At 42.0% G+C, this 12,083-nt stretch overlaps 1 protein-coding gene across 5 annotated transcripts in view; it reads left to right on the top strand.

Moving 5' to 3' along the window:
• Positions 1-12,083, top strand: part of TBC1D1 (TBC1 (tre-2/USP6, BUB2, cdc16) domain family, member 1) — a 227,872-nt gene that overhangs the window by 79,639 nt on the left and 136,150 nt on the right. The window lies entirely within an intron of this gene.

A 12,083-nucleotide genomic window follows, 5' to 3' on the forward strand; every position in this document is an offset into this window, starting at 1 on the left:
TGCGCTGGGGGTCGGCAGCGTGGTGGGGGTGGGATCGGACCGCGGCGAGGGGCGCCCCTTGCTCGGGGACCGCGTCCGGAGAGCGGCCAGCGCGGTCCGGGTCGCTCACCAGGTGGTTCTCATTCATTAGACTTTCTTCCCTGTGGGGAGAAAGAGCCAGGGGCCTCACGCCCAGTTCACAGGTGGGGAGAGTGAGGCTCGACACCGGGCGGGTGGGCTTCTGCGGCCCCCAGCGCGCCCCGGATTCCCCGCGAGGCGTGTCCAGGCGGCGGGACCTCGCGTGTCAGCCTCCCCTATACAGACAGGTTTGTGCTCGGTTGTCGGGACCGCGCACGGAGGATGCCCGGAGGCTGAACTCGGTGCGCTTAGAAGATGTCTGTCTTTTGTCTTTAACTCCCTGGTTTTCAAGGGCAGGTTTGCGGGGGGGTCTGAATTTTAAATCTAAGTTTTTTATTTCTTTGAAGTTTTATTTTCAGAACATTGGCGCCTTCAGAATCACTAAGCGTTACAAGTCCAGGCCAATTCTGCTATTCCAAAAATGAAGGGATTGGAGTGGATTTCTAGAGTTCCCACCAGTTTGAGAAGGCAGTGATAGAATAATATCCTCCCAGAGTGCCAGGTGTTGTGTGCTTTGAACGATGCAACTCTTGAAGCCTCTACAGGCCGGCGGGCTAATGGGGCACCTTTCTCGAGTCCAGCGGGCTCCTCTCTCTGCCAGCCCCTTCGCAGGGCTCGCTCTTGGTGTATGGCAAGTTGGTTGAGCAATTAAATTAAACTCACTGAGAGAACCCGTTAGCCGTTCTGTGACCCTTTACAAATAATAGGTGGTGGTACGTCTAGTTATGATGCAGTGCTTTTAGAGTGTTAAAAGTACATTTTTACAAATACCTTTATATGAGGCCGATAGGCTTTGCCTGTCATATAAGTGATAATAAAATAGAGACGCAGGAACCAGGTAACACTAGTTATTAGACAGGTACTATATCCTACTGTCTCCTCTTGCCCACCAGAATCTTCAGTTGCTGAAACACAGCTAGTAGTAAAAGTGAAGTGACTTTCAAACGTGTTTTGAGTCGTTGTGAAGCAGTTTTGTACTGAAGACAAATTAATAATGCCCAGATTTTCTGGCTTGAAGTGATAACTTGTTGACTTTTCCAAATAATGCTGAAGTTTAAAAATGTCATATGATTTAAAAAGTAATTCAGGGTGTGTTGCCTGAGTATTCTGTTACTCATTCTAGGTTGAGGATTTGAATCTGCTTCTATATTGGGTTGGGCAAAAAAGTTCGTTTTTTGGTGACATCGTATGGAAAAACCCGAACAAACTTTTTGGCCAACCCAATATTACTATACTGTTATACTGTAAGGCCAAAAGGAGTAAGAAAAAAAAAAAAAAGACTTGTTTTATTTCAAAATCAAGAGGTAAATCTAAAAAAACCTTACTGCTAATACTGTTTTATAGTTTTATGTACTTTCCTAAAGCATACAATATAAGATGCTTTACACTATAGGAGTGTGGTGAACTTTGAAAACGGCAAACCAAAGCCTTATTAAAAAAAAAAAAAATCAAGTCAGCTTTCCACAACTGGCAGTACTTTTGAAAAGTTCATGTAAAAAATGAACAGCATGTGACCAACTTGATCTAAGTTCTGAATCATGTTATTCCAAAATTGTTTAAACTACAGAACAATAGCAAACAACTATGAAATGTTTTTGGAGCCAAGTTATCAGTTGTCAGCATAGTTTTAAGAAATGTTATTCTTTTGTATTTCATTTCTAGGTCTTGTGCTATTGTAAATTGCACCCTATTAACTGATTTTTGTAGACTGTGTTATTCTGTGAGCACTTTTAGAATATGAAGTTACTGTTTGAAAGTTCATTTCTTCGGGTTATAATTATAAGAATGGCTTTCTATGGAACCTATTTGGTGTTCAGTTAAGAGACAAGTCATTAACACACTTTGCATTATAGACTAGGAAATGTTTTAAAAGTAGAAACGAGGCACAGATACGGTACAGAATGTGCCTACTCCCAAAGTGCATTTATGTTAGATTTCAGAATGACCCTTCAAGATCTCACAAATGCACGCAAGCACACACCTCACACAATCGCTTGCACATCTATTAAAAATTCCTAATTTGACCTTTGTAATTTGCAGCCCAACATCTGTTAGCGAAGAAGAAGGGGAATAGATGTCTGTTACTTGGGAGTAGATGTCTGTTACTTGATGCAGGTGGTGACCTGAACTTGAATTTGGTTTTCTTTGGTGATGCATTAATAGTGTGTGAATACTGAACATGTAGAGAGAGTCATTTTATCATGTAAGAATAAAGCCAAAATAGGGAAGAATTTTATTTCAAAGAGATTATCTGTTAAAAGAAAAATTAACATACCTTTTAAATATTAGACATGTCTTGGAGCATTAAGGCAGGTGTGCATTATATTGAAAATGGAGCCAGGTTTATGGAGGTGTGATATCTTTATTTTATTGTATTTTTTTGAGGTATGATTTCTTGATTAGTCTTTCATCAGGGATACCAGAGTTTTTATGTAGATTACATCGTTAAATAAAAACAAATTTCTCAAGCTCTGTGATTTTTATATTAAATCCACAGACATCCCTGGCAGTTCTGAGTTATCTATTGAGTATTTCTATGCGTCTACTTCCCTGTTTGTGAAGACTAACAGCAACAGAACTGCCAGATAATTTTCTGAACTTCCTTGGATCTCTACTGCCTATAAAAACAATGGCTAAGATTACTGCTGTATCTCAAATTAGTGGATTTAAAATGTACATGTCAATTTGTCAGATAAAATAGAAAATGGGAGCTAAATATAGCCAAATTTGCTGTTTTCAAATCCAAGTCGAGTTTCATGTAGCTCATGCCTTGTATTAAGCTATTCTCCAATGCTTCTGTATATATTCAGCAGATACTTAGTGAGTGCCATCTGTGCACCAGGCACTCACTATTCATGCCCTGGAGGAGTTAGCTCATTTTGCACTAAAAGTTTATCTTTTAAAAAGTGTAAACACTGATGCTTTGTAATATTTAAAAATATATTAGGAAAGGAGTCCTTTTGTAAATTCATACTCAATCACTAATATATATTTTATGTAAAACCAGGCTTTTTCTTATTTTGACCTTGCTTAGAACCTGGGTTTATAGCCATTATTCATTCAACAAGTTAACAAATGTATTCAACACGGATCTAGTTACTAAGCACCTACTATGTGTCAGGTGTTGATTGAGGACCTGAGATTGAGCAGTGAACAGGCACACCAGGCCCCTGTTTTCATGACTCAAATTCTAGACAGGAGAGACAGCAGTGAAGGAAGCAAATAAATAACTGTAATAATTGCAGATGGTGGTGAGTATTAGGAAGGAAAGTTAACAAGGTAGGTTTGGTGGGGAGTGCCTGGGGCTGAAGTGGCATTTCACCTGAGTAGTAATAGGTCCCTAAAGAAGTACCAGGAAGAGGGGCCAGCAGGGAACAAGGCCTGTAGGTGGGCCTGGTACAGCAGCAGGAGGAAGGCAGGTTATGCCTGAGAGAGCTGGGTCGTGAGTCAGGAAGGGCTGATGTGGGCCAGACTATAGAGGGTTCCAGGGTGCTGTGCAGGGGTTGCTTCTAAGTGCTGTGGATGTGAAAGCTAGGAGTGATGTCTGCTTTGGGAAGCCAGGGGGACCGCTTAGGAGGCTGGTGTGGTTCAGGAGGTGGTAGTGATGCCTTGGATATGTAATTATTCTCTGTCTTCTGGAATGACTGTGACCCGGTGTCTGAGATTGGTGCAAATGACTGAGTAGCATATTGCTTCTTCTGTATTGAATACAAGCACAATTTGTTCTTTGCTCAGCTGCTGCTAACCACAGCTTGCAGGCACAGTTGGGTCCTGGCATTCGGCTTATTTACTTATCTTTGAGGTTTCCTGCAGACTGGATCAGCCCACCTTGGGTGCCTCTGACCAGTTGGACTTGCTCTTCTGTTAACTGGTGCACAGCAGCCTTCCTGTAAGGTGAGACTCTGACTATAGCTAGTATATAGGTGGCAGTATTGCTGTCAGTCAGCCTGATGTTGGTTTGTTGCTGAGATTATGTCCTAGGTTGAGATGGAAAATTCTAAAAGATGTATTACCATATTTTTTGGTCTGTAGATTTAAATTACTTTTAATTAGTGCATGTTTGAGTTTAATGAAGAGGGAAGAACTTGTCATAGCCAAACCACTCCTTGAATTTGAAAAATTTGCTGCCTCTGCTAAGCAGAACTGGTATGGCCCCCATCAAGCTCCTGTGGGGGTGTTTGAGCAGTGGTGGCTACAGCCTCTCTCTGTGCTTGGGGAGCTCTGGTTACTGAGAATGACAATAACTTGGGCACAGGTTGATTTTTCAACGAGAGAAGGGAGAAAAGCAGGGATAGAAACCCCATCTAATCCACAACGAAACACTGCCTGGAGCAGATCTCATAATGAGAAAGAAAAGTAAATTATAGTTTGTTCTCCTAGATAGATTGCCTAATCCAATCTTAGCCTTAAATGTGCCTCTTCTCTGATCTTCCATTTCTGACCATCTGAGTCCTTTTGATGGTGACACCTTCTCTGAAGCATCTCTGATTACTCATTCATTCATTCATTGGATGAGCATACTGAACTGGATAGAAAATAACTACAGGAGCTCCTCTGGCAGGGGAGGGTAGACATCAGCCAGCTGTGCTGTGCCATGGGAGAGCAGGGAGGGGCTCCTGCCCCCTCCCGAAGGCGCCCAAGGGGGAGGTAGCCAGGAAGCTCAGGGGTGCAAAGTGGTTAGGGTAGCATGTTCAGAGGCATGCAGGCACGTTGGAGGAGCCTCAGTGACAGGCTGTTTGTCAGACGGGCAGGAAATCTGCTATAGGGAGTAGCAGAGGGAGAGCTGAACAGATGTGCAGGGCCCAGGATGTGCGTGGCATACAGACCCCTTCAGAGGAGTTGGCATTTTACTTGCGATAGTGGGAACCATTAGAGACCAAAACTGATCAGTCCCCAGACTCTCGTAGCTGTGGGGTCTAGTCTGTGTATCTTGCATTGCAATTATTTAAGTATTTTATCTTCTTAGCTTGTACACTCTGTGAAAACAGAGGTGGTGTTGTCATGTATACCAGTGTGTACAAATCAGTTGGGCATCTTTTTGAAATGTATTAAATAGTTCTGCTTTAGCAGGTCTGGGATGGAACTCAAGATTCTGCATTTGCAACAAGCTTCTCACAGGTGATGATGCTGATACTGCCCATCTGGGGACCACATTTTGAGTAGGAAGGTTCTCAATTTAAATATTTCCTTTTATACCTACTATTAGACATAGGAGTTGCTCGTATTTTTTGAAACAAATGCTGTGACTTCAGAATAGTCACGTTATATGGGAGGACAGTAGTGGAAATAGTGTTCTATGAAATAAGACTTAAAAAAACTCAGCAACTTTGAAATTGGGTGTCTGGAGAACAAGAGTGGAAGGAAAAATTTGCATTGCGTACTCTTGCACCTTTTAAAAATTTTGAACATTTTACATATGAATTCTTCAGTTTATTATTTTTTTTCATTTTTGGCCACACCCCACAGCTTGTAGAATCTTAGCTCCCTGACCAGGCATTGAACCCACACTGTCATCAGTGAGAGTGTGGCATCCTAACCTTTGGAACTCTGGGGAAATCCCTGTTCAGTTTATTAAATTAAAAAAATACTTTGATGACCTTTCCTCTTTTTCAGTATATTTAACTTCGCCCCAAATACCATTAGGATAATATAATGAACTAGGCATCAAATTGTTACTGAAAAGTAGATTCAAATCTCCTGCTTTGTTTTTTTGGATAGATTTATTTTTTGAGCAATTTTAAGTTCATGGCAATATTGAGGAGAAGATACAGTTCCCTCACATGCAACAGCCTCCCCTGTTATCAGTATCCCTAATCAGTGTGGTACATTTGTCACAATTGATGAACTTGCATTGATATATCATTATCACCCAAAGTCCATAGTTTACACTGTGGTTCATTATTAGGGTTGTACATTCCATGCGTTTGGATAAGTGTGTAATCATATGTATCTGTAATATCACAATGAATAGTTTCACTGCCCTAAAAATTCTCTGTGCAATGCTTTTCATCCCTTCTTCCAGCTCCTGGCAACTGCCAATATTTATAGTTTTGCCTTTTCCAAAATGTTGTATAACTGAAATCCTAAAAGTATGCATTCTTTTCAGATTGGCTTCCTTCGCTTAGTAATGTACATGTAAGTTTCTTCAGTGTCTTTCATGGCTTGATCATTCATTTCTTAGTACTGAATAATATCTCATTGTCTGGATGTACCAGTTTATTAGTCTACAGAAGGACCTCTCAGTTGCTTCCAAGTTTTGGCGGTTATGAATAAGCTGCTATAAACATCTTTGTGTCAGTTTTTGTATGGACATACGCTTTCAGCTTTTTTTGGGTAAACATCAGGGAGAAGGAGTGTGGGATCATATGGTGAGAGTAAGTTTAGTTTTCTAAGAAGCTGCCAAACTGTTCTCCAGAGTGGCCATACCATTTTGCATTCCCACCAGCAGTGAGTGAGAGTTCCTTTTACTCCACATCCTTGTCAGTGTTTAGTATTGCCAGTGTTCCAGATTGTGGCCATTCAAATAGATGTATAATAATATCTCTTTGTTGCTTTAATTTGCATTTCCCTATTGATACATGATGTGGAACCCTTTCTTTCTTTTGATAACTTTTAAGGAGTAGAAATAATAGTCTTTTTAAATTTTATTTCATAATATACATTGGTATTCAGGAACGTTTATAAAAGTTACAGAAAAGCAAAAAAATTTATTCGGTTCTATTTGTGTCTTTAGACTTAAGTACCTTTCTGTTATTATTTCTGTTACCTCTGTATTTGCTTTTGAAAGATTGATGAATTAGCAATCTACACTACTTTGTTAGATTTATAAGAAAAATGTGATGAAAAAAATTTCCTTCGTTATCGTGCACTTTGGTACTTCTGCAGAGTATTTTTTGTCTGTTACATGTTGCGATGGAATTAGACTCACAGGCCTTGTTCACTTTGAGCTGGGCTGAGCCTTTTTCATCTGTAAAATTAATAATGTGTTTTGTATTTATCTGTATCTCTTTTTTATAGGTCTTATTTTAAAATGGAGTGTCAAATTTTGCATAAGAAATTATGAAGACTGTAAATGTAAACTATTTAAAATGTGGTTGAGTTTGTAGTTCATGGTTTTTGTGAATGCGTGGTGGTAGGTGCCGTGGATCCAGAGGAGACAGGACACAGGCTTAGCCTTTGAGCAGCTTGCAGTTTAGCAGGAAGAGGACGCCTGTGAAGATAGTTGAATTTAGTGTGATAATACAGATATGCACAGGGAGTCAGGGAGACTTTAGAGGAGAGGATATTTGAACTAAGTCTTTAAAGAAACATGCTTGAAAAAAGTTAGGATATACTCTTGGTAGTTTTCCATCATATTTTAGTATTTTTCAGGGCTGCTCTCTAACTCTGTTTGCTTTGCTTTTGAGACCAGTGATTTTTTTTTAACCTTAAGGAAGACAGGTCCTGTTAAGTAAATTACCCAGATACCAGGAGATGCAGAATTAAGAGTGACTCTCTTCTTTCATCCAGCACATCCGAGCGCGTGGACACACCTATTGATAACTGTGGTATGGTGGTCATGCTGGTTATACTGGAATGGAAAGCCATTTTCCCTTTTCTGCATGAGGAAACTGAGACCCAGGGCTTCATTTGAACAAGGTGACTTTATTTGAACAAGATCACATATCTTGTTATGGTAGAACTTAAACTCAAGGTCCCGGATCCCTGGGTTTTTTGCACGCTTTGTTAATGTCCTGCTGATTTGTTTGTACTTTCTCTCTAAATTATTTTACTAAAATCAAAAGTATGCATGTCTATCAGTAGATTGTCATTGAGAATATTTTGGTTAGCTACCTGAGTGTACGCATGTGCATTTCAGAGTAGATCAAGGGGCCTGCAAGGAAATAGGCAAAGAAAAGAGGCATAAATTGAGTAGTCTGTTGAGGTGGATGGAGATTCTCTAACATATGAAAGAGTGTCATTGGCGTAGATGTTCAAGAGCCTGGGAGGCTTGACCAGTTCTGTGAACTTTGTACAGGAAGAAACCAGGTTCTGATTATTTGAAGAGAGTGGAAGTTGCCAAAGTCCAGTGAGGTGACATACCTCCCAGTCCTGGGCTCCCACTACCAAGAGGGTGTCCTGTGGAAGACGAGGCAGGTGTGTATGCTATAGCTCTTCTCCTCCAGTAAGAAAGAGCGAGTTTTCTCAGAGAAGCATCACTTACAGAGTAGATTTATAACATTAGTGCAGCCATAGGAAGGAAGAGATTATTACATTTCTGAGCAGTTAATATGTGCTAGCTATTATGTTGAGAGTAGTCAGCTTCCAGGGAATCCTGGAAGTAGTGGTATTATTCCTTCTTTCCTCCTTGTTGGGAAAAGTGTATGAAGAAACTGAATTCAGAGAAGTTAGGCAGCTTGTCATAGCTATTGAGATTACTGGAAAGTGCTCTTTATGTTAAGAATTATTCCAGAGCTTCCTACCGTAGTGGCATCTCCTCCAGCCAGCGACAGGACACCAGACAGGAAGCTGAAGGTGTGGCTTGGAGGCCCAGGTTTGCTGGTGTTGCTATTTAGTCTTGGCTCAATGCCATGGGAATGGTAACCTCTGCTCTGCTGCCAACCGTGCAGTTCTGCTTGGGTGTCACATGAGATGAGGTGAGTGAATGTACACTGTCGAGCACTCTTTAGAGTGGGCTGGTCCAGGCAGTGGGGTGGATGGAGTCATATGTTTCCATTGAATTTGACTCATACATCAGAGTTGTACTTCCCTGGGCCTTGACCTTTGGTCTCATAGGACATCATGTTGAATGATCTCAATGATTGTTCTCAGTTTGAAATATCTCTTGTTACTGCAAGTCAGGGCGGTCATCTTAGACTGTCTACCTCTGATAAGGAAGAGAGGGCCTCTGGACCCACTGGCCTGGATGGATCTCCTCTCCATCTGTTCCCAGTGGAGGTGCCACCTTGGACACATAAGTTCTCTTAAAGCATGAATGTGTTCATCTTCAAAATGGGGCTAAGAGCCATCTTCCAGGCTGTTGAGGATTTACCCACATAAGATACTTAGAACAACGTCTGGCTCAGATCAAGCACTTACTGAGTGTGAGGCATCACCATCATCTTCTTCATTGCATTTAGAGATGGAGATGACCTTCACAGTTGCTTATTAGTTCCGTTCCCTTTTCTGAAAGATGAAAACATTGGGTCCTCCAGAGATGAGGTGGTTTCCCTGAAGTGACAACTGAGATTAATGCAAGGTGTTCTGACTCAGACCAGAGCTCTTTGCATCACTGGGTACTCACCTTGGTATAAGGGGTTTTTTTTTTTCCTGTTGTTTTATCACATTCTGCATGAATTAAACATAAGTCCTGATTCACTTGTGCAGAACAAGATCATAATGCTTTTTAGGTCACAAGTCATTTAGCTCCAATAAGGGAATAACAGGACAGAGAAAATTAGACTGGTCTCTGCCACCAGCCATCTCTGTGACCTGACCCAGCGGGACAATTGTGCCTTGACTTCCCCTTCCCTAAAATAGAGGTAGGGAGCAGCTGTGCCACCCTTTCTGAAGTCCTTTTCTTGTCTCAAAATACTGTGAAGAATTCCTTCATTGCCAGTGCTGTTTCAAGTTCAGAAAATAGTGTGACCCCCAAAGATGTCGATTCTCCAATTATGGAAAAACTTTAAAAATGGGAAGGAAGTTTATTTGTTTAGCAGAGTTCATAATTGTAGGCAGATAAGAATCAGCCAAATGGTATTTTGCGGAAGTTCTTTTCACAGGGTGGACCCAGAGGAAATCAGTCATTAGGTGAAAATAAATCCTAAGATCTTTGAGACAATATTTGCTTAGGGACATTTTGCACAGGTCTATTATGGTCTCTATTGTGTCAGGTTTTTTGCTTTCTTACACATGTAAGTTTCCAGATTTGAAATATTAGAGCTTTGATTGTATAATGTGACTTCAGAAGTGCAAACCAAAAACTTGCTTATGAGTAATGAGTTCGTGGCTCTTTGTGTTTTGATTATTACTAAATGGATTGTGTAATGAACATGAAGTTTGCTAGTGCTTTTGGTATGGTCAGAACCCTTTTATAGTTCTAAAAATAGCCGTAGTACTGTTCCTGCATTTGAAGAGGAATGAAGGGAGTACATGAGAATGTCAAGTACGCTGGAGTCTCAGTGACGGTGTATCACGCAGTTTTAGTGTAACTGAAAGAGCATCGTTCCAGGGTGTGATTTTACCCATTCTATAGTGCTTAGACTACTTGAGATGTAATCTCTGGGTTTTTTGCCCCAGAGCAAGAGGTCACTGTGCTAGACAACCAAAGCATACAACTCTGTATTAATTATTTTGCAATTACCACACTATTCGGGGAGTCCTGTGGTATTTCCAGACATTCTTGGCCAAGAAATCCAGCTTTTTTTTCAAGTTCAGTGTCAGTCAGCACACACTGGCGGTGTGTCTTCTCTGAACCTGGCACTTGGGACACAGATGCCAGGATGAGAAAGATGTAATTCCTGGCTCTCAGAGGGGAGGGTGGGTAGGTGTGTGCAGTGGTCTGTGCACAGAAGTCTCACAATCAAGTGGGCTGGGGCTGGGGCTCTCAACACATCAGTAGCCTTCTGGTCCATGGAGGTCATAATTTTCAAAATGCAGTAAATTCTGCTTGACAGTCTCACTGTTGACTTTAATCAGCAGGCATAGTCGGAACCGATCGTACACATCTTAAATATTGTCCCTCCCGACAGGAGCCAGAGATGTGGTTTGGATGTAGGTGTTATGAAAGCCTGCAGTGTCCTGGAGCCCCTCTTTCAGCAGGTTTTCAGGGCTCTGTAGATCTAACAATTTTTTTGGTTTTAACCCTGATTGAATAAACAGAGGCTGTAGAGTACAACTGGCTCCTCTCTGTAGGGGCAAGGTGAATCTGCTCTCAGGTCCTTGGGGCAGACCCCAGGCTGGGCACCAGAGCTTTCACATCCACATAGTCTGAGTGGTTAAACTGGAAAGTGCAGCGGGGCTTGTGAGTCTTTTAAGGGAAATCCCCAAGTTACTGGAAATGTGGGCACTGTGCTTTTTTTTTTTTTTTTTAATTTGGTGGGCTTAGAAGTTTAGTCTAATTAAGACATTTCAAGCCGAGGTATTTATTTCATTTTTTTTAAAAAAGCAAATCATGGGGACCTGGTGTGGTCTAGGGAAAAAACCCTAAAGGGAGAGAGGTCAGCTCTGTCTAGCCCAGCCTGTGACCTGATGCCTGTCATTCCAGGCCCCTGGGGCTTCGTTTCCTGAGAAAATGAACAGATGAAATGAGTGGTCTGAGAGTCGCATCCAGGGGTGAGAGGGAGTGCTTGGATGGAAGAAGCAGCTCGAGTGAGCAAAGGCATGTAGGCGGACTTCCAAATGAGCAAAGGCCAGGGACGTGTGTGAGTGGAGCTGTGACCCTCCCTGCCCACCAAGCTTGGCCTGTTGGAGCGTTCATGCCCCGGTGTGAAGGCTCTGCGGGTCAGGCTGGGGGGGGTCAGTGTTATGGTAGACATTGGAGAGAAGCCCTGGACAGTTGGTTGAGTGAAAGAGGAGGCTGCCAGTGGAGAGTGTGGGAGAGGAGTACTGCTAGAAGCCAGAGGCGGAGCTGGGGGAAGGATGAGGGTCTTGCTGTGATCTGAGTGAAGTATAGGCCTAGACCAGTGCTTGAGGGTTTTTTAGCCAAAACTAGGTTTTGGCACCTAGTGAGAGAGACTGTATCCTGATGGCTTACTGAAAAATGGAGAAAGAGAGAAGAGTAGAGGGCACTTAGCAGGTTTTCACACCAATTGCCTGGAAAGCAGTTGGGAAACAAGGAAATGAGAGAGACCTGTTTTAGGGCAAAGAGAATGAGCTTGATTTGGATGTTTTAAGGTCAGCGTGCCCAAAGTCTGGGCGATTCTCAGAGAGGTGATTAGAAATTTAAGTCAAGAGGCAGCCGGCTGGGGGGGGGGGGGGCGGGGCTC

This window comes from Bison bison, unplaced genomic scaffold, assembly GCF_000754665.1.
Source record: "Bison bison bison isolate TAMUID 2011002044 unplaced genomic scaffold, Bison_UMD1.0 scf7180017864310, whole genome shotgun sequence".
Lineage (NCBI taxonomy): Eukaryota > Metazoa > Chordata > Mammalia > Artiodactyla > Bovidae > Bison > Bison bison.